Raw genomic sequence first — 18,995 nt, forward strand, 5'->3', positions numbered from 1 at the left:
TCATCGAGAAGGCCTGCCAGCAGTAATAGGCCTACAGCAGAAACAACTGATGTCAGTGCCAGTTCCAGTACTAGCAGTTCTGAGTCCACTTGCGGACTAGGAATACAAAGAAGCATCAGTACCGCCACAAAACCATTTTGTGAGAAATGGCTTAAGCAATTTCTTTGGCTTGAATATGATAAAGAGGAAAATAAAATGTTCTGCAGTCTCTGCAAGAAAGCCAAAAAAACTGGACCATTTGCCTGTACTGGTAGCAGAAATTTCAGATACCAGTATATTCTAAATCTTTCAATCCAAAAATTAATATGCCAAGCAGGTATAATCATACGTCAACACAACTGAACCCAACCCATTCCCATGGAAGTCATTACAAAAATCAATTTTATCTTACAGTGGTAAATTGATAGGTGTATACACGATGTACTTTTTTTTCAGGAAAAAGTCTCTGACTGACCATATGCTGTCTGCAGATCATCGGCATGCTGTGGAGACAAGCAACCCCTGTCACCAGAGATTTGCAGACACGTCCAAACAACTTCACTGCCGTTATATGCAGAGCAACCTTGATGGGGCTATAGCTGGCTTGAAAATTGCTTATTTTTGTATTATGAATGAGATCTCAAATGATAAATTCAAAACCCTCAGGGCTTTGGGATGCAGAACGGGAATAAAAGAATTAGAAAACCTGAGAAAAAGGAGAAATGCCACCCATGACTCCCCAGAAACATTCAACGAGGTATATTGATGCTGAAAATTGAACATGCTTTTATTTCTTTCTTTGAAATATCAAATGTGCATCACATTCCTAAATACATGAAGCTTCTAAAAACCTGTTGGCCTATGTTAACAGTGCTTATAATGCACATAATATTAACTGGTCCTTACTTGTAGATGTTACACTGTCTCAGTAATGTTATTGACGACAAGCTGAAACAAATTCTGAAAAAATCACCCTACATTGGAATAGGAATGGATGATAGTACCGACAGATCATCTGAACAGCATTCTGTCCTTGTCATAAGGTAGACTCTTTTAATGTCATCATTCACCTCCCTGTTGTCATGTAGGCTATTGTTTGCAGAATATTTGGTTCTCTTTCAGATGCATTACTCCAAATGCCGAGGTTGTAACAACATCTAACTAGGGAGTCCAGGGACACCATGCCCACTAAGGAAGTGGTTTCAAATGCTCAACAATCTAACAATTTCAATATTCAACACCCCTGGTGACCATATACAAATAACCTTGAAACTCACCACAATCATAGAACATGTTAGCAGCTACGATTTTATATTTGATTAAGATATCAAAATATGCCTCGTTACCAATCTAATATGGAAATACTAAGTTGTTCTACTATTCAACGCCCCCTAGTGACCATATTCAAAACCCAACGACCTTGAAACTCACCACAATCACTCACCACATCACACGAACATGTCATGAACTACAACTTTGCAATTGATCATGGTAACAAAATATGCCTAGGTACCAATATAATAAGGAAATACTAGGTTATTCTACTATTCAACACCCCCTGGTGACCATATAGGATAACTTATTTCCTTAAAACTCACCACAATCATAGACGATGTCATGAGCTACAACTTTGCAATTGATTGTGGTAACAAAATATGTATTGGTACAAATATAATAAGGAAATACTAAGTTATGGTATTATTCAACGCCCCCTGGTGGCCATATACAAAAACCAATAACCTTGAAACTCACCACAATAATAGAACTCGTTATAAGCTACAACTTTCTAATTTATTGTGGTAACAAAATATGCTTAGGTATCAATATAATGTCGAAAAACTTTTTCCCGCCTATGAATGAGAACTGATGACACCAAGATGACCGCCAATTGCGTCATAATAGAGAATTTTGTTATCTCTAATGCCATTTTGCTCGGGGTTGCCAATGACCACTAGATGGCGCTTAACAATCACTTTGTAAAAGACGATTAAATCTTCATCTACAACTTAAAAATATCATTTGAGGTAAGTATCGAGCGACTGATTTAAAATCAGTGTGTTACTATCTTTCTAAGGGTGCCATAGACTTACCTTATCGCATCCGTTGGCCTGAGAAATATCCTATTGTTTCGCGAAATGAGCATATATTTCGAGCGGCTGCCAACCATTTTAGTCCGAAGTTCATATGCAGTGGTGCTCCTAGTAGGAGGGTGACTATTGGAACCCGTATAGGCCAAAATGTAATCAATTCAATTTAGCTTCAGTGTTTTTTCGAGACCCTAACCTGAATTTCAAACAAATTGCGGGATAACAATGATATATTAGGTTAAGAGCCATATCTCACTAGATTATGAAAGCTATCGCAAGTCTCTGTTTTTACATCTAAGCAGTCTCGCGGGTGCCACGGTTCTATTAGAGATGCAGCATTTTAACTAACCATCATTTCCTAGATAGAATAGGAACTTTCGAATCATGAATTGACTGGTTTTAGAAAACATCAGTAGCAGGGCGAAACGCACGATATCAATCCATTTTACTGAGCTAATAGTTGGAGCAAGGCGATTCGAGCTGGATCCAAGGTAGACCTACGTGAATGCTACATACTTTTCCTCACAGGAGATTTCTTGGCCATGAAAACCAAACAAATTTGTTGAAAATAAAGAATGTTTTATTGTGTTAAGGGAACCAAATCTTTGAAGACCAGTTTCAACGCTAGAATTAAAAATTTGATATACAACATACAGATGGATAATAATTTACAATTGGCTCTAGTTAATAGGCTATAGAGGCATAATTACTAAGCCTATTTGAAATTAAGTTACTGTAAGGCGATAGAATCAAAATTAACAGAGCGAAACGTACGATATCAATCCATTTGGAGTTATAGCAATCAGAAATTTTATTATATTAGAGTGTTTGTAGTCGCTCCAAGTAGCTGCTTGTAGATCGAGCGCTGTTGGAGTTTCAATAGAAATTTCTGTGCAGTCCACTATACATCTTGTTCGCGGATAAAACTGAACAAATCCAACTGTTAGGATAGTCTTGGTTTGATTCTTTGAAGGCCAGATGATGATACATGATAATTCAAGCCTCATTAGACCTATCCACGTAGATAATATCGAGCTCACGGCAGAAATTGATATATCGAAGCTGTGTGATAAATCCCAACCAATAACCCCAGACGTAAACGCATCAAAAACTATGAAATATTCATCTTCAAGTATTAGTTTTCTCCTTCTTCCCATCTTATTTATTGTTCAACATAGTTTCTCTTGTTTGACCACCTTTCCAATAAACCATTAAGGCAGCTTTTTGAGACAAGAAGTTAAAAATAGTTTTCAAAAGCCCGGTTATCGGAACCGGTAAAGAACTTAACGTCAACATCTCACGTCATTTCATCAAATGCGATGCACTATGTCAGGCTCATCTTGTTCCCATCACCCAAACCGTCTACCGCAACCTCCATATATATCGCCTGCGTCGTCTCCTTACTAATCACTGGACGTGAGCAGCCAAGAAAACAAATTAAACCAATGAGAGTAAGTGATATGAAATTCAGAACTGATGCAGTAGCCTTGAGCTATGATGGAAACGACGATGATGAGATCGATGAAAACGGTACTACGCCAGTTATTTCGCGACAGAACTTTGACCCAAGAACACCACATCATAGAGAGATCGATGAAACAAGATTAGCTTCACTATATGAAAATCTACATACCACAGCCCCTATATCAGCACTTGTCTCAGTATTGTCATTGCAATACAACTCACATTTGGCACCTGCCCTTCCACCAACTATTCAGGAAATAATTGATAACGAGGATAAAGAGGATTCTAAAATAATTGAAGCGATAATTGCCATGTCGAATACGAAACTTGAACGATTATCAATACTGCTCAATCGTTGGCTCATTGATTGTAATGAAAAAACTGTCTTTCCATTCAAGGTCAACACAAATTTACGATCAAGGGCAGCAGATGTCGACTGCAAAAGTCTACTTGTTCGAATTTGTTCGGCTGGTTCTTCGTTAGCTGCTGTTCCAGCTGTAATTTGGGGAAACGAGAAGGAGGAAGAGGCAAAATTGAAGTTCCTGTCGACGATGAAAGAGAGGGGTCATGTCGATTGTTCTTTATTGGCATGCGACAAACAGAAGCTCTATATCCCTGCGACCCCGGATGCTATTTCCGAATGTAAATGCTGTGGGAAGTTGGTCGTGGAAATTAAGTGCCCGTACTCAATCAGAGGGAAAAACATTCTGGAGAATTACCACAATACAACATTGCTGGTCATGAACGGTGGTCAAATTCAACTGAATTGCAGCAGTCAAATCAACTGCGAAATGAAAGTGACATGCATACCGACGTGTTTCTTCGTTGTGTGGAGAGGTCATCATGATCTGTTCATTGAACAAATTACATTTGACAATGATTTACGGCAGAGAATCGTAATGAATTCAGCAATTTTTTCAAAGGCAAGATAAAACGATATTTCAAAAGTGAAATTTGTACAGCCCAATAGATTATCTAAACTTGTTCATTTTCAATTTGTCTGTATATTTCAATTTGTTATGTAAATACATGTAGGTAGCTAATATTTCCGTAAATGCCTTTAGTAATTTTAATTGTCATTATTTCAATCAGCTTTTATTAATTATAAATGAAAATGAATTAATCAATTCGTCAGTATCATTTCCAATACATAAAGTTAAGATTTTTACAGAAGACCGGCGAGGATATGTCACCCTGATATATGTTGCATATTCTATAATCATATATATCTACAATTTCATATCAAATGGTTCATAATATTTCATATCTCTTACTATATGAAATGCTTAATAATAATGATTATAGTATTAATAATGTAATATAACTTATGAATATAGTATCAATATGTGCTTTATTGTAATCAACATGTCAGACTACTCAATATGTATTAAAGATTGTACATATAAGGTTTAACTGCCTTGTTGTTCCTGATGGATGGAATCCTGTACCGCTGGTGTAAATGCTAGTTCTCCAGCCAGCCTGCCGATACAACAACCAGCCGGTTACAGATGGGGAGAACCCGAATCTAAGTCCTTGTGACTTAAGCCAGTACAGATGAAGCTGCCGATATACGGATTGTGACAGGAACATACCACAAAATAGAAGATCGCATTCAACTACACTTGTGACAAGACCATGCTGACCGCCGAAATCCCTGCTGTTTTGGTGGATACAACACATTATGGTAACTTGTTGTCAGCCATAGGTAATATAATTGAATCTTTATCTCAAATTAGTGGTCGGATATTGAGTATAGGAAATTATAGCTGTTTGAGTTTGGGAGCATTACCGTGTAGTTGAGCAGTTTGATATATATCTCAAGTTTCGATTGTTAAATTCAAAGTATTTTCTAGCTGTCCAGTTCCATACATTTTTCATAATCAGTTTCATTTCGTTCTGCACACTTACGTGGTATACACTTCTTAGAGAACGGGACTCAGATAATTACTTTAATTTGTCTAGTGGGCATATCTAATTTTGTCGTGACGATCTATTTTTCTACTCAACCTTTATCTATGATTTCCACCATAGAGAGCCTTCCATTTTTATCGTTGATATATATATATAACTATAGTAAAAGATGAAGCGCATACATTGTAGTAAGGATGTTTGTCGCAAAGAGGCATCTCGATTACAGGTACCTGATATCAACGCGGTCGATATAAGCTTAGTTTCAGGATTGAATCGGAATATTGTACACATTTATATTATCAAACACTCCCAACGAGCATTAGTCGAAACAGGTGCATCAATTTCATGTATTGCTAGGTCAACGATCGAAAGATAAAAAATCCCATATAAAAAATCCCATATAAAGTCATTCGGATATAAACATTATAAGAGGAGTTTGCGGGGAAGCACATTCAGTGATTGGTAGAATTGAGGTACCCATTTGCATTCAATCTCATATATTAACGCACAAGTTTTATGTATTCGATAGGCTACACACAGATGTTATTCTTGGACTGGATTTTTTGGAGGAAAACAATGTAAACATTGACCTTGGCTCAGGCACAATTTAAAGATGTTTCGATTCCGTTTAAGATTCTTAGGAATAAACAAGAGCTGTACCGAAATAAAGCTAAAACGGTTAACAAGATAGTTATCTCACCAAATACTAAACAAATTATTGAGATAAGTGTCGATACGTTGGCGGAAGGTTCATTGGTTGTTTTTGAACCATACAACCACAAGTTATTGAATAAATGTTTAGGTGGAGGTAAAACATTATGTAAAATCGCAGACAGTAAACTTTTCGCTACTATATTTAATCCTACTAATGAACCGATTCAAATTTCAAAAGATTATGTTCTTGGATTTGCATACAATGTAACTGACGACAATTGTTTTGATTTCGTAGATGACACTACTAGTGCAAACATTTTCTCCATGGATACTGAAACACCACGTGATTATGATGAAAAAATTAAAATAGCAGAGAATTTAGTCATAAAAATTCCAGTTAACTCAGGATTGTCTCTTGAACAAAAGGAGAGATTAATGTATTTAATTGGATGTAATAGGTCAATATTTGCTAGTAACTTACAAGAAATCGGCAAAACTTCATTAGTTATGCATAAGATAGAAACAACTGATGACGACCCTATAATTCAAAGACCTTACCGCAAAAGTCCACACTTGAGACAGGTGGAAAATGACTTGGTTAACGAACTGTTAGATGCCGATCTTGTTGAACCAACTGATTCTGTTTTCAATAATCCTGTGGTTTTGGTCAGACAAACCAGACAATACGTATAGGTTTACTATTGATTTTAGAAAACTGAATTCGAAGACCGTAACGCAATCATTTCCACTACCTCATTTTGATGATGTATTTGACACTATAGCCAATGCTTAATCCATGATATTTAGTAAATTAGATCTTAATTCAGGATTTCACCAGATACCGTTACACGAAGAATCGCGTCATAAAACAGCTTTTCAAACGACGCAAGAATGGTCCTATGGCTTTTCAGATGCTTATGTCAAAATGTTTAGGTCATTTGAATTAGCAATATGTATTGTGTTTCATTGATGATCAAATCATATTCTCTCAAGATTTTGACAGTCACCTAGTTCATTTATTGAATGTTTTTGAGAAGCTTAAACAAGCCGGTCAGACAGCGAAACCGACTAAGTGTGAATTTGCAGTCCCAGACATTGAATATCTGAATTATACGTTATCAGCTGAGGGTCTTCATACTTGTAAAAAGAACATTGAAAAGGTTAACAGCTTTCCACTTCCGTCCAATGTAAAACAGTTAAGAAGTTTTCTAGGATTAACAAATTTTTACAGGAAGTTCATTGAAAATTATGCATCGATAGGTTCTCCCTTGAATGCTTTGAACTGTAAGGATGTGAAATTCAAATGGACTCCTGATTGTCAGAAAGCTTCGATACGCTTAAACAGAGATTAACTAGTGATCCAATTTTGATATTCCCTGATTTCAATTCTCATTTTTTATCTCTCAGCTGACTCTTCAGACTATGCTATTAGTTACGTTTTGTCTCAGAAAAAGAAGAATTTAGAACATGTTATCAGATATGGTGGTCGAGCGTTACGTGCAAACGAAAATAAATGGCATATTAGTGATAAGGAAGGTTTAGCTTTGATTGAAGGAATTCAGAATTTTCATTCCTACTTGATTGGTATTGAATTCATTGTGTATACTGATAGCAAAAGTTTAACATATATTCATGAAAACCAACTAAATAAACGTATAGGACGTTGGGAATTGGCTCTTCAAGCGTATAATTTTTCTGTTGAACACCGACTGGGTAAGAAAAATGGTAGTTGGAATGGTGTAAGTAGAAGAGATTATGATAAACCTCCTCCTCCTAGACCTGATTATCCTTCACAAGAAACTGTTTTCACAGCAATGACAAATGGATCTCAGTCTTATGAAGTCGGGTTTGATTTTACTAGCCCCGTGGTGGCTGAGTTAACTCCTGATACTTATAAGGAGATTGAGCTGATTAACCCTTTCAGTGCGTCTACACCGCAGTGCGGTGTATAAATCAATGATAGATTTTGCTAGTACACTGCACTGCGGTGTATTGATGTAATTAGTCATTATCTCTCTTGAAAAATGGCAGCACGCGTCAAACATAGTGTAATACTAGTAACTAACGATACACTGCGCAGTGTAGACGCACTATAGTGGTATTCCTGTTGTTCAACACACTAGGGTCGAATTTTTAGAATTTTCAAATTATCTCCAGCACTATAGGCCTAGGGTATTAATTAGTCAGCACTGAAAGGGTTAAACCAGCTAATATAAGTCACTTACACAGGAATTGCCCTGAAGTATGTCACATGTTGGAACATAAGTTAGATCCATCATATGCTTTCAACCATGAAAAACTGTTTGGGAAGCTCATTTGGAGGGCCGACCAATATGGTACTATCGATGGCACGTTATATTATCTGTATACACCTAGAGTTGCTGGTATTCCTAAAGCCGAGAAGGTCATCCCAGTTCTTGAAGTTCCTAGGTCATTACCGTCGGAAATATTGAAATCTTACCACGATTCATTAGTGGGAGATTGCCACCAGGGTCGAGATCGTCTTTATGGTGTTTTACGCAATAAATATCATTGGGATTCCATGTATGAAGATTGCGGGAAATATGTTTCTACTTGTGAGAATTGCCAACAGGTCAAACGGAATTATCATAGTCATCCAACACCCTTACAACCATTACCAATTGAAGGCTTATTCTCCAGATAGCACATCGACTTCCTTTGCAATCTTCCGGAGACCCCTGATGGTAATAAGCATATCCTACTCGTGGTAGATAGCTGGAGTAAATGGCCCGAGGCTTTTCTCTCAAAACTCAGGAAACAACAGAGGTAGCAAAGGTTCTCTTTAAAGAGATATTTTCGCAGTTTGGTGCACCTCATTCTTTAGTCTCTGATCGCGGTAAAACATTTACGTCTAATTTAGTGGGAGCTCCCTGTTAATTGTTTCATGTGAAACAACATTTCATTGCTCCGTACCATCTTCAATCAAACTCAGTTTGCCAGAGAACTAACCAGGACAGTTTAATGATGAGATTTATGCATGTTCCCTCAACTGAAGGTTCAGGTTTTAGCCCATACCACATGTTATTTGGTTAAGAAATGTGTCTACCAATAGACACGGCTTTAATTGCATGCCATTCGTTAGCAACTGATCATAAGGCATACTTATCACATATATTAAGGCAGCTTATCATATCACGAAATATTGCTAATGAGAATATTAAAAGAGCTCAAAATAAGTATAAAACACAGTTCGATAAGAAGGCATCAAAACCTCAGTTTCAGATTACTGATCGCGTTTGGCTAAAAGTCATGGAAGTAAAGAAAGGAAAATCGCCAAAACTGTGTAAAAAATACATAGGTCCCTATTTCATTCAGTCAATAGCTAGCAAAGGGGCTTATCAATTACGATCGCATGTCAATGGCAATCGTCTGAAGCTATACAAAGATCCCTCATCGCGTCCGAATTATGAGGAGGTCGCATGGGATGGTTCTACAGCTGAGGAAAACCCTGAATTATTCGACGAGATTCATGGGCGCTTAAAATATAAACCTAGCAATCTAGCTGACACTCCAACTGACACTCAAATTTCGGCAGACGATAACAAAGATAGACCGGTTATTACTGAGACTTTCAATGAATCAGATATTAAGAAAATTCTACAGTACAAACTAGAAAACGGTTTATGTAAATATGGCGTAAAATGGAAGTCAGATTTAAATCGTGAAAATTCTTGGGAATTAGGAAAATGGATCCCAAATAAACTCATTCGACACTTTCACGAAAACTATGCGGCATCAGGCAAAAAACGTAAAAAACCATGCAAAAGTAAGTTTTTTGATCGCATTACAGACAATGGTGATAATTACCAGGGAAATCAAAAAGATCGAAATGATTAGGAGAATGAGGCAGTAAATAATATAATCACAAATAGAGATAGACGTTGGGTTAGTGAAGTAGAGATACGTGAAAAACCTAGGAGAAAATTAAATGGAACCGTAATACAGGGTGTATATGTAACTAGTAATCGCTAGAGGAATTTGATAATCAGATATCTAATGAAGACTCATCAAATAATAAGAATGTAAATAGTGTATATTGTTCAGCTCGATCGAAAATTCACCAAGATCATACAATTGAGGAACATGTTAAGACTAGTTCAGATTCAAGTAGTATCGCTATCAAAGAGGCTATTCGGTCGGGTAATCATCAAGCATTATGTGCATGCGCTACGGGAAAAACGGTTGTTGCTACCAAATTTCAAAATAATGTGCTATTCGTCAAATATTACCATGACAGTCCATGGTACCGGGCATCAAAACGAGATTGGTTTGAAGTAAGTGATTACGGAGAAAGTCTTGAACATGTATGGGGTATAGGCCTATAGGCCTATCATGTATGGGGTATGTATCATGTCATCTTGGAAAATGAAAGGCAGGCCTCCCACCGAAACCGAGCTCGAGCCGTATCAACACGTTTCAACGACCAGGGAGTCTTAGAATACTATGTTTTATTTGGGCGGTTTGTTCCCCCTGCATGGCTGCCTTGGTATGAAACACCTCCTGGCACACAAAGTCACTACGCTTCTCGTTTAAAACCAATTTCTTCGAAACTCAGTAGTAGTTACAGTAGGTTTTCTTAAGCTTTCCGGATATCATATGGATATCAGCGATGAATTGATTAGCTTAGGCCCTATGACTCGTACGTATATTTTCAGTTTATTTACGCCCTGAACAGTTCGAAGATCAGAACACGTCAATAGTATAGTTCATTCATTCAATTAATATATAGGGCCTATTAGTCATTTAAAGTAGAGTGCATGAAATCTTTCGTAGAACGCACGCAAATAACCTAATTTTATATCTAATCCGAGACAAATCTGAGAGGAGTGTACAGTACGGTATGAATTTATCCATGGTATAATATAACGTGGATTAATTGAGACTGTGATGATATGTGTTAATACAGTATGCTGATGGTGTTATCTTTACTCAATTACTATGGTTATTCTTTATTTACTTCTGACCACTTTTTGGATGATGATCAGTTTTTTTTTCTTTTGGTTGACAAGGGTAACTGTATTTGTGTTGTGTTATTGTGTACACTGCTCTGATGTCAGATGTTGCACGTTACTATCATTGTATCACAAAATTCAGTCACAAAGCTATTTCCAGTCAGTAATCGAAAGATCTTGGAAACAGAGAAATGCGTACTACTTGCTATCACCAACTGGACATCAGGACGCTATAACTACACAACACATCGCTAGTTTTGTTCGTCACAGAATCAACCAGAATTCGGGGATCCTCTGCGGATCATTCAAAATTACAGTTAACATATCGTCAACATGTGACTCTTTCGTGAATGACTGAGAATCCAGCCATTACTGTCCAGCGTTTGCACATTTTCGCACGGTGAATCTCAGACTTTCATGTTTTCGCGGCGGAAGGAGTTTTGATGAGCTTTCAGCATCTATGTTTTCTGCAAAACGAGGAGGACACAATTTAATTGGACAAGGGGGCATCTGTCACCCTGTTATAAGTTGCATATTCTATAATCATATATATCTACAATTTCATATCGAATGGTACATAATATTTCATATCTCTTACTTTATGAAATGCTTAATAATAATAATTATAGTATTAATAATGTAATATAACTCATGAATATAGTATCAATGTGTGCTTTATCGTAATCAACATGTCAGACTACTCAATATGTATACAAAGTAATTAGCTCTAGTCAGTGCTCATCATTAATCAATTTACGTCTCTCAAACATGTCACTAGGTGTTAGTTTGTGAGTCCTGATGTCTACAACTTGTCTGACACCTAGCTCTCGCATTATACTCATGATTCTGTAGCCTATATAAAGACTATGTAAAGTTATGATAATCTTTCTCATTCCGGGATGCAATAAAGATTGTACATATAAGGTTCAACTGCCTTGTTGTTCCTGATGGATGGAATCCTGTACCGCTGGTGTAAATGCTAGTTCCCCAACCAGCCTACCGATACAACAACCAGCCGGTTACAGATAGTTGGCGGACTGGCTGATGTCGAGACAAAGGATAATGAAAACCATATCGTATAGATAAAATGACATTGAAATTCAAACAAAACACATCCAAATGAAAATGTCGAAAATAGCTAAATGAAATTGACATCAATCAGCCGAGAGGTGCGCTCATATCACTTAAAACACTAAATTGAATTGAATACATTTTGGCCTATACGGCTTCCCATAGTCACCCTACTAGGAGCGCCACTGCATATGTACTTTGAACTAAAATGGTTGGCAGCCGCTCGAAATAAACTCTCATTTCGTGAAACAATAGGATATTTCTCAGGCCTACGGCTAAGTCTAGGGCACCCTTAGAAAAATAATAACACACTGATTTTTATAATTTGCTTGATACTTACCTGAAATGATCTTTAAGTCATAGGTGAAGATTTAATCGTCTTTTATAAAGTGATTGTTAAGCGCCATCTAGTGGACATTGGCAACCCCGAGCAAAATGGAGATAGAGATAACAAAATTCTCTATTGGCTGATCAAAAATACCTGTCTCAGGTATAAAACATCCCTTTCCTTACAATACCCATCAGGAATTGCAATGAGGAATGGCAAACCAGTAGGAAGCAATAGGACTCAGAATTCGGGCCAAAATTGACATTGGGCACTAGAAAGGTCATAGGATGGCCATCTTGAATGCGATCGACCCATTTTTTCTTAAGCTGATGGGCCCTTGAGTTGAATGGTTCAAAGATATTTGAACGATCAAGGTAATCTATCAAAGCGGCTTCAAAATTTTCCTCGAAAACTTCAAAAATGTATAAAGTCATTTTGGCAAACAACAATGGCAGCCAGTCGGCCATCTTGAATCTGACCGGGCCAGTTTCTGGGCTGAAGATGTGTCCAGGGTAGATACATGTATAAACCAAACACCAAGACATTACCTTGAAATGTCTTCAAAACATCCCAAAATAACTGGATTCCGTCTATGGACGGAAGGACGAACGGACGACGGAAGAAAAGTGAACGCAATAGCACGCTGGGACTTAAGTCCCAAGTGGGCTAACAAAAGCGGTACTAAACGTTGTCCTAGACGTTGCCCTAGACGTTGCCCTAGACGTTGTTTCAGGAACAACGGCTAATGTCTATTTCAACCTGACTTGACAGCATTCCGGGTGGCCTAGCTCGCTCATATTTGGTAGTACATACCTGATAAGGCATATTTCATTTTAGTGTGTGCCACCCGTTACCTATGAGATAAAAGTTTTCAATCTCTTTATTGCGTTAAATTTATTGGTGTATGCTAAAGATCTATTAATCCTCTTTTGATTAAAACATGATTCATGATAAGTTACGGCTGTTGTCACATAAAATTATTTATTTTAGTTTGACGGTAGTAGAGTCCAATTTTCTGGCGTATGATCTTTGACCGGGCTTCTCTCTGTAAATGTACCTCACACAATAAAATTTTTCACTGCATATGGAAAGAATAATCATATACTACGTGAAAATAATATTCGTTTTCGATGCGCCATTGCCTGAAAACGGCAGCAGATGACTAAAGTAACGAACCTCAGGTGACGGATTTTCAACCAAAAATAGTTGAAAAAAAATCATATTTACCAGTATAGCAGCGGGTTATCAGTTATTTCTAGAGAATTGGAGAGGGCTTTTCATTTTAAGAATATCCATGTGTAATTATCCTAATGATCACAGTCATAAGAGCCCAATCTTGAAACGTGTTCCTACGCTACGTGTGACGGATTTGTAGCGTTTTCACATGAACGGTTGCAGTAGCGTACACGCAAACCTTCTCCTCCTATTTTACATGAATGGGCTTCTCTACGCAGCTATGTATAGATCAGGATTTTCCATTCTATTAATAGGACATAATTCAGCGTTCGTATATACACGTGTAGTCGACAGGTGTGCTGTCATTTAGCAGCAAAGCGTGGCTGGCTGTAGCGTAAGCACAGGCAGCAATCAGAAGTCAAGATTAATCTTAATCATATAACAATATTAACTTTTATTCGCATGAATTAACAATTAACATTCTAACGGAACACAGGTATGTTTTAAGTATTGTTTGAATAATAAATCTTCCTCAATTTAAATTTGATTTGCGCATAATTCTCGTTTGGTTTCATTTTTAGAGATCAAGTTGTGCCTTTAATTCAATTTCGATGCCTTTACATTGTTTGTATTCGACACCTGCTTGTTTCAAATCTGCTTCGCTGAAAGTGAATGGGCCATGGCCCATTATGTCGAGAGGACCAAAAAACAGCCGCCGTCTGTCGACACTATCGACGTCTGGACGCTTAGGCCAGTCGAAGCTCGTAGCACCGGTTTTATGAAGGAATTTCAGTTTCGCTTTGGTGTCTTGAACTTCTAATATCCTGCCGATGTAGAATGTTTTCTCGTAGAAAACAGCGTGGTATTCGCCATCATTGATCGCAGGTAGCGGAATCAACTCGCTTTCAGGATCGCTTTCGGGATCGTCCACCTTATGTATTCTATGGTATATATTGAGACATTATAAATGAGAAATAACTTATATCAGCTTGTAAATATCTTGTAAAAGTAAATAAAATAACTTGTATTAAATTGTAAATAAAATAACTTGTGTAAAATTGTAAATAATATAACATGTGTAAAATTGTTAATAAAGTAACTTGTAAATAAAATTGTAGGCCTAAATAAAATTAACAAACTACCGGTATTCATCCCAATGAACTATTTTGAAATAAAGACCAACCTGAAATTCTGTTACTAAGGGTACGGTGGATCGAAGTTTACGCTTGTTGTATAATCCAGTGTATACTACATTTTGGCAAATAGACATAGGTTTCCGTGGATCAGATGGGGCACTAATGCAAACACGACAGAAACAACTAAACTTTTTGACTTCAATATTCGCACTTATACCGCATTTTCTAAAAGCATGAAGGTGCCTGCTGCCATTTACTGTTTGCACTGAGTTTACAAATGGCTCATCGCGGTTTATCTCGTTAATCGATGTATAAATGTAAGACCGTTTGGTCAAGGGTTCATCCAGAAGCAGATTTTTGCTACAAAATTCGAACATATCTGAACCATTCTTGATAATGAACTTTCCGGATGCTATGGCCCGGTCGACTGCTCGATTTATAATTCCAATTTCGCCATCCCCTTGACCTTTGCCGTCATCCGAGCCGTAGTAATGTCTTTCAATTGGGATATGTGTTTTAGCAAGGTAACCAAAACAGCCTTTGCCTTTGTACTGTGAGGAGCAACCGTCCGAAAAGATTATTACTTTTTCAAATTCATTTCCAGTATTTTCAAGAAGCGAGTCGTAAGCTTTCTGAAAATAGTGTTCTACTGCGTGGAAGTCGTGGTTTATGTCATCCGATATGATGATAAATGCATGTCGCACGGCGGTTTCGGAATTCGGTAATTTATAGTATGCAACACATGGGTGTAATGTAACTTGTCTTTTTCCGAAATACGCGCCTTTGATTTCGTTTTGATAACTAATTTCTCTATTCTTTGCGAAATCTACGATAAACAATGCCTAATTATCAGGTAAATTTTCGCGTAGGTTTCGATATTGATAAGATTGCCAGCGAGCAGTAAAGGCATGTCGTACAAATGTAACACCACCGCTATTCTGAAGATCAATTTCAAATTCAGACAAGATCTCGGCTAATATGCCACGCTTTGTAATTAGAGAATATTTTAATCTGCCATTAGAATCCTCGTGTTTTTCCCAGTGATTCCACGTTATTATCTCGTCAGTTGATATATTGCTATACAAGGCACGGATAGTGTCACCGTGGTCCTTGCATATGTCATATTCAGACAGGCTACACCAGCGGTTGTAAAAACGACTGGCATCTTATTTAGGACATAAAAGTATGTCGATTAATGAGCCGACGTTCGAAACTTTAATTGAGCTATGAAGCGATAATGAACTGATTTTGAATTTAACATTTTCGCAATACACACAGGTACATACTTCTCTTGTAGATGAGAGAAGACAAACGTTTCTGGGCCGCAACAGAGTGAACTTTGTAAACCCGATTCGTATCTGAGGGTTTTCTTTCTGAAATATACCATATGCTGCTTTTAGAGAGCATGTCATAAGTTAGCCTGGCCCGTGTTTGTTGGCGAACCTTTTCTCCGGACGTATAGAGGATATATCCTCCCCATGTATAAAGCACAAATTGTGTTTATTTGGGCCAAGTTAAGTTTAGAGCGCCGTGGTTTTCGAGTGAGGCCCACTTTTTGGGCTTTGGTAATAGTTTGACGATTGAGCCCAGTTTCTTTACTGAGACGTCTGATACTAACTCTCTTTCTATTCTCGATAAACTGCAATGCAACTGATTTAACTACGTGTTTATTGCAGTTTTTCACGTCATTGGGAAATTGATCGGATTTTGATGGAAGTGTGGATGAATTTGATTTTTCAAACAATTTTTTCACAATAACAGCATATTTTCATATTTTCGGGGAGATTTGGGCATAGCTTTATTGGCTTTGTGTGTTGCATTGTAGAGTGATTGCTTTGAATTATATGGGCCGATCTCGTCACCACCCGTGCTACATGCATTTTTTGTCTGGGAATTGCGCTCAGTGGCCGCTCTTTTTCTTCGCCGGTCATACTCTCTTACGCGTCGACGTTTTTGCCCTGACCAGTTGGCTCTTTCTTTACGCTTTCGTTCTCGCCATGCGGCACGTTCGTCAACCACCTGGCCTCTCGTCTTAGGCGTTAACTTAATACGAAGTCCACCACCAGTTTCTTAAACTGAAGAGCTTAAGCTTTTTTCTTCCTCTTTCCATTTTGCCCGAAGACGATGATTGCTATTGCGTGTTTGTATTTTAATGTGTTCCCGTTTTTTAAGCGATTCTTCTTTACACTCTACCTTAAGCTTCAGCCTTCGTTCTCGTGCTGCAATTCGTTGGCGAATTTTATACTCTTCGTATTTTTCGGGATCATTTCGTTTTAGATTTTGTCGGTACAATGCTGTCCTTGAAGTCATCTGGAAGAACCAGGAATATATTGCCAACTGATGACAGATGACGTTAAAATCAGTTTAGGCCAAACTCTACTAATTATATAATTTGTGGTGAAAATATCAAATACGTCTGTCTGATCGAGTGATAAATTCGCTTTAGTTAGTTTTAAATTGAGTTTAGTGGGCTTATTAGATTGAAATCGTCTAGCCTAAATAGCGTAGTCACAAATTATCAGTCACAAAAATAGCGTCCGCACAGAGACGGCTGTCACGCGTGTAGCGTTGTTTACAAATCAATCAATAATCCCCACCCTGTGGGCAACCGTAGTTGACCTTGGTGCTATCGCCATGTTTTTTATCAACTGGGGGGTAAAAGTTTGCAAAAGATCAAAGTTTATTTACGATTTGAAGTATTTTTGGCATAAGAAAAACAATTCAATGATTTCCTACGCTACTTGTTAACTACGCTATCATGCGTGGTGTAATATTGCAAATCTCATTATAACAAAAACGTGAACTTACTACTGCAGTTTCCAATTACTCTTGCGCGCCCATCGTATACAAGATTAAAAAAAGTGCGATATGACGTCATCAACTCCATATATGGACCTACGCAGGCTGGTTGCGTACGCTACCCATGCGTGATGGAAAAAAATATCGTAGCGTTCGCTCTCACTGATTTATTGATTTTTGTGTCTGACTAGCCACATCGGGTTCAATCTTTGACTCTAGTTACATATCACTGAACAATTTACTGATTTAACAGTATTTGCTTCGGCAATATTGTATATATTTGTGCTAAATGTGTACATTTAATGAAGATGATTCTGTGACGGTGTAGCGTGCGCACTTCTTGGTGAACTTCTGTTGTTATTTTTATGGGGAATATACCAGTTTTTAGTTGATGATACACCATAAATTGATCATGCACAATGTCAGCTATTATACCAGAGTTGAATGAGATAATGTGTGGACACATATTTCGATGAACTGTGATGATGACACCATTCGTTTTGAATAGGTAGAAAATTCCGTCACGATGTATCGTCCGCACACAATTAAATAATCAAATTTATCAACAAAACGATCTCAAATCGGCCTCATATTATAATATTTGTTAGAATAACTCATTATAAAGCAAAACATGCGCAAACACTGTGTTTGGATACATTATTGTTCTTGTATTATGCAAAAGGCTTCCGGGGACGGAATGGTACACACCAAAATGAAATCTGTCATAAAGGTCTTAGTAGGACCAGAAAGTACTGGCAGTCGACCTAAATCATCATTTTTAATCCATTTGAAACTGTATTGAAGGATATCCAAAGTCTTTATTGCAAGGGGTTCATGAGAGAAAAGAGACTCCATGATTTGAAAGTTTAACAATATGTCTCCATGTCTAGGTACGTGGCTAAACAATGTACGCGCTGTGCGCTGATCTGGTGTGACGCGGTTTCAGGACTTCCGCGGGGCACCTGTTAGCAAAATCGCTCTGATTGGCCAGTTAAGGGATTCCCAGCGATGTCATCACGTCTATGACATCATAAACATCCGGGTCTTTCTTCTTGTCAAATTTTCAAGATCGGTGGAGTGGTTGTGATTTGGTGATATTCCGGATTTTCAATGCTTTTTCAATGCCGGAGTCTGTCCAAAGGTAGGTCTGTTCAGTTTTAAAACTTATAAATGTATTAAATATATTATGTTTGCTGAATAAATATGAAGTTTGAAGTGTGTAAGATCATCAGAACTGTGTCAAATAATTTCCGGAAAATTTTGTGTTGCGACGATTGGGGATGCCATCTTGGATTTTTACAACAAATTTGTCGTCGGTTTTCTCACAAAGTTAACGGCTATTCATCGTTCCTGCTTCGGTTTTATGGTGTCAAATTATTTAATACAATGCTTTCACATTATATGTCGTGTTGTTTAG

The 18,995-nt window shown here is 37.6% G+C and overlaps 1 protein-coding gene across 7 annotated transcripts in view; it reads right to left on the reverse strand.

Moving 5' to 3' along the window:
* LOC141915380 (uncharacterized) overlaps positions 1 to 18,995 on the reverse strand; it is a 200,005-nt gene that overhangs the window by 177,880 nt on the left and 3,130 nt on the right. The window contains exon 1 of one of the 7 annotated variants that reach the window (XM_074806883.1): positions 2,070 to 2,197. The exons of the other annotated variants lie outside the window; for them this stretch is intronic. The gene's annotated coding sequence lies outside the window, so the exon portion shown is untranslated. Of the gene's footprint in view, positions 1 to 2,069; positions 2,198 to 18,995 lie in introns of those variants that run through there. 7 annotated transcript variants of the gene reach the window in all.

This window comes from Tubulanus polymorphus, chromosome 1 (assembly GCF_964204645.1).
Source record: "Tubulanus polymorphus chromosome 1, tnTubPoly1.2, whole genome shotgun sequence".
NCBI lineage: Eukaryota > Metazoa > Nemertea > Palaeonemertea > Tubulaniformes > Tubulanidae > Tubulanus > Tubulanus polymorphus.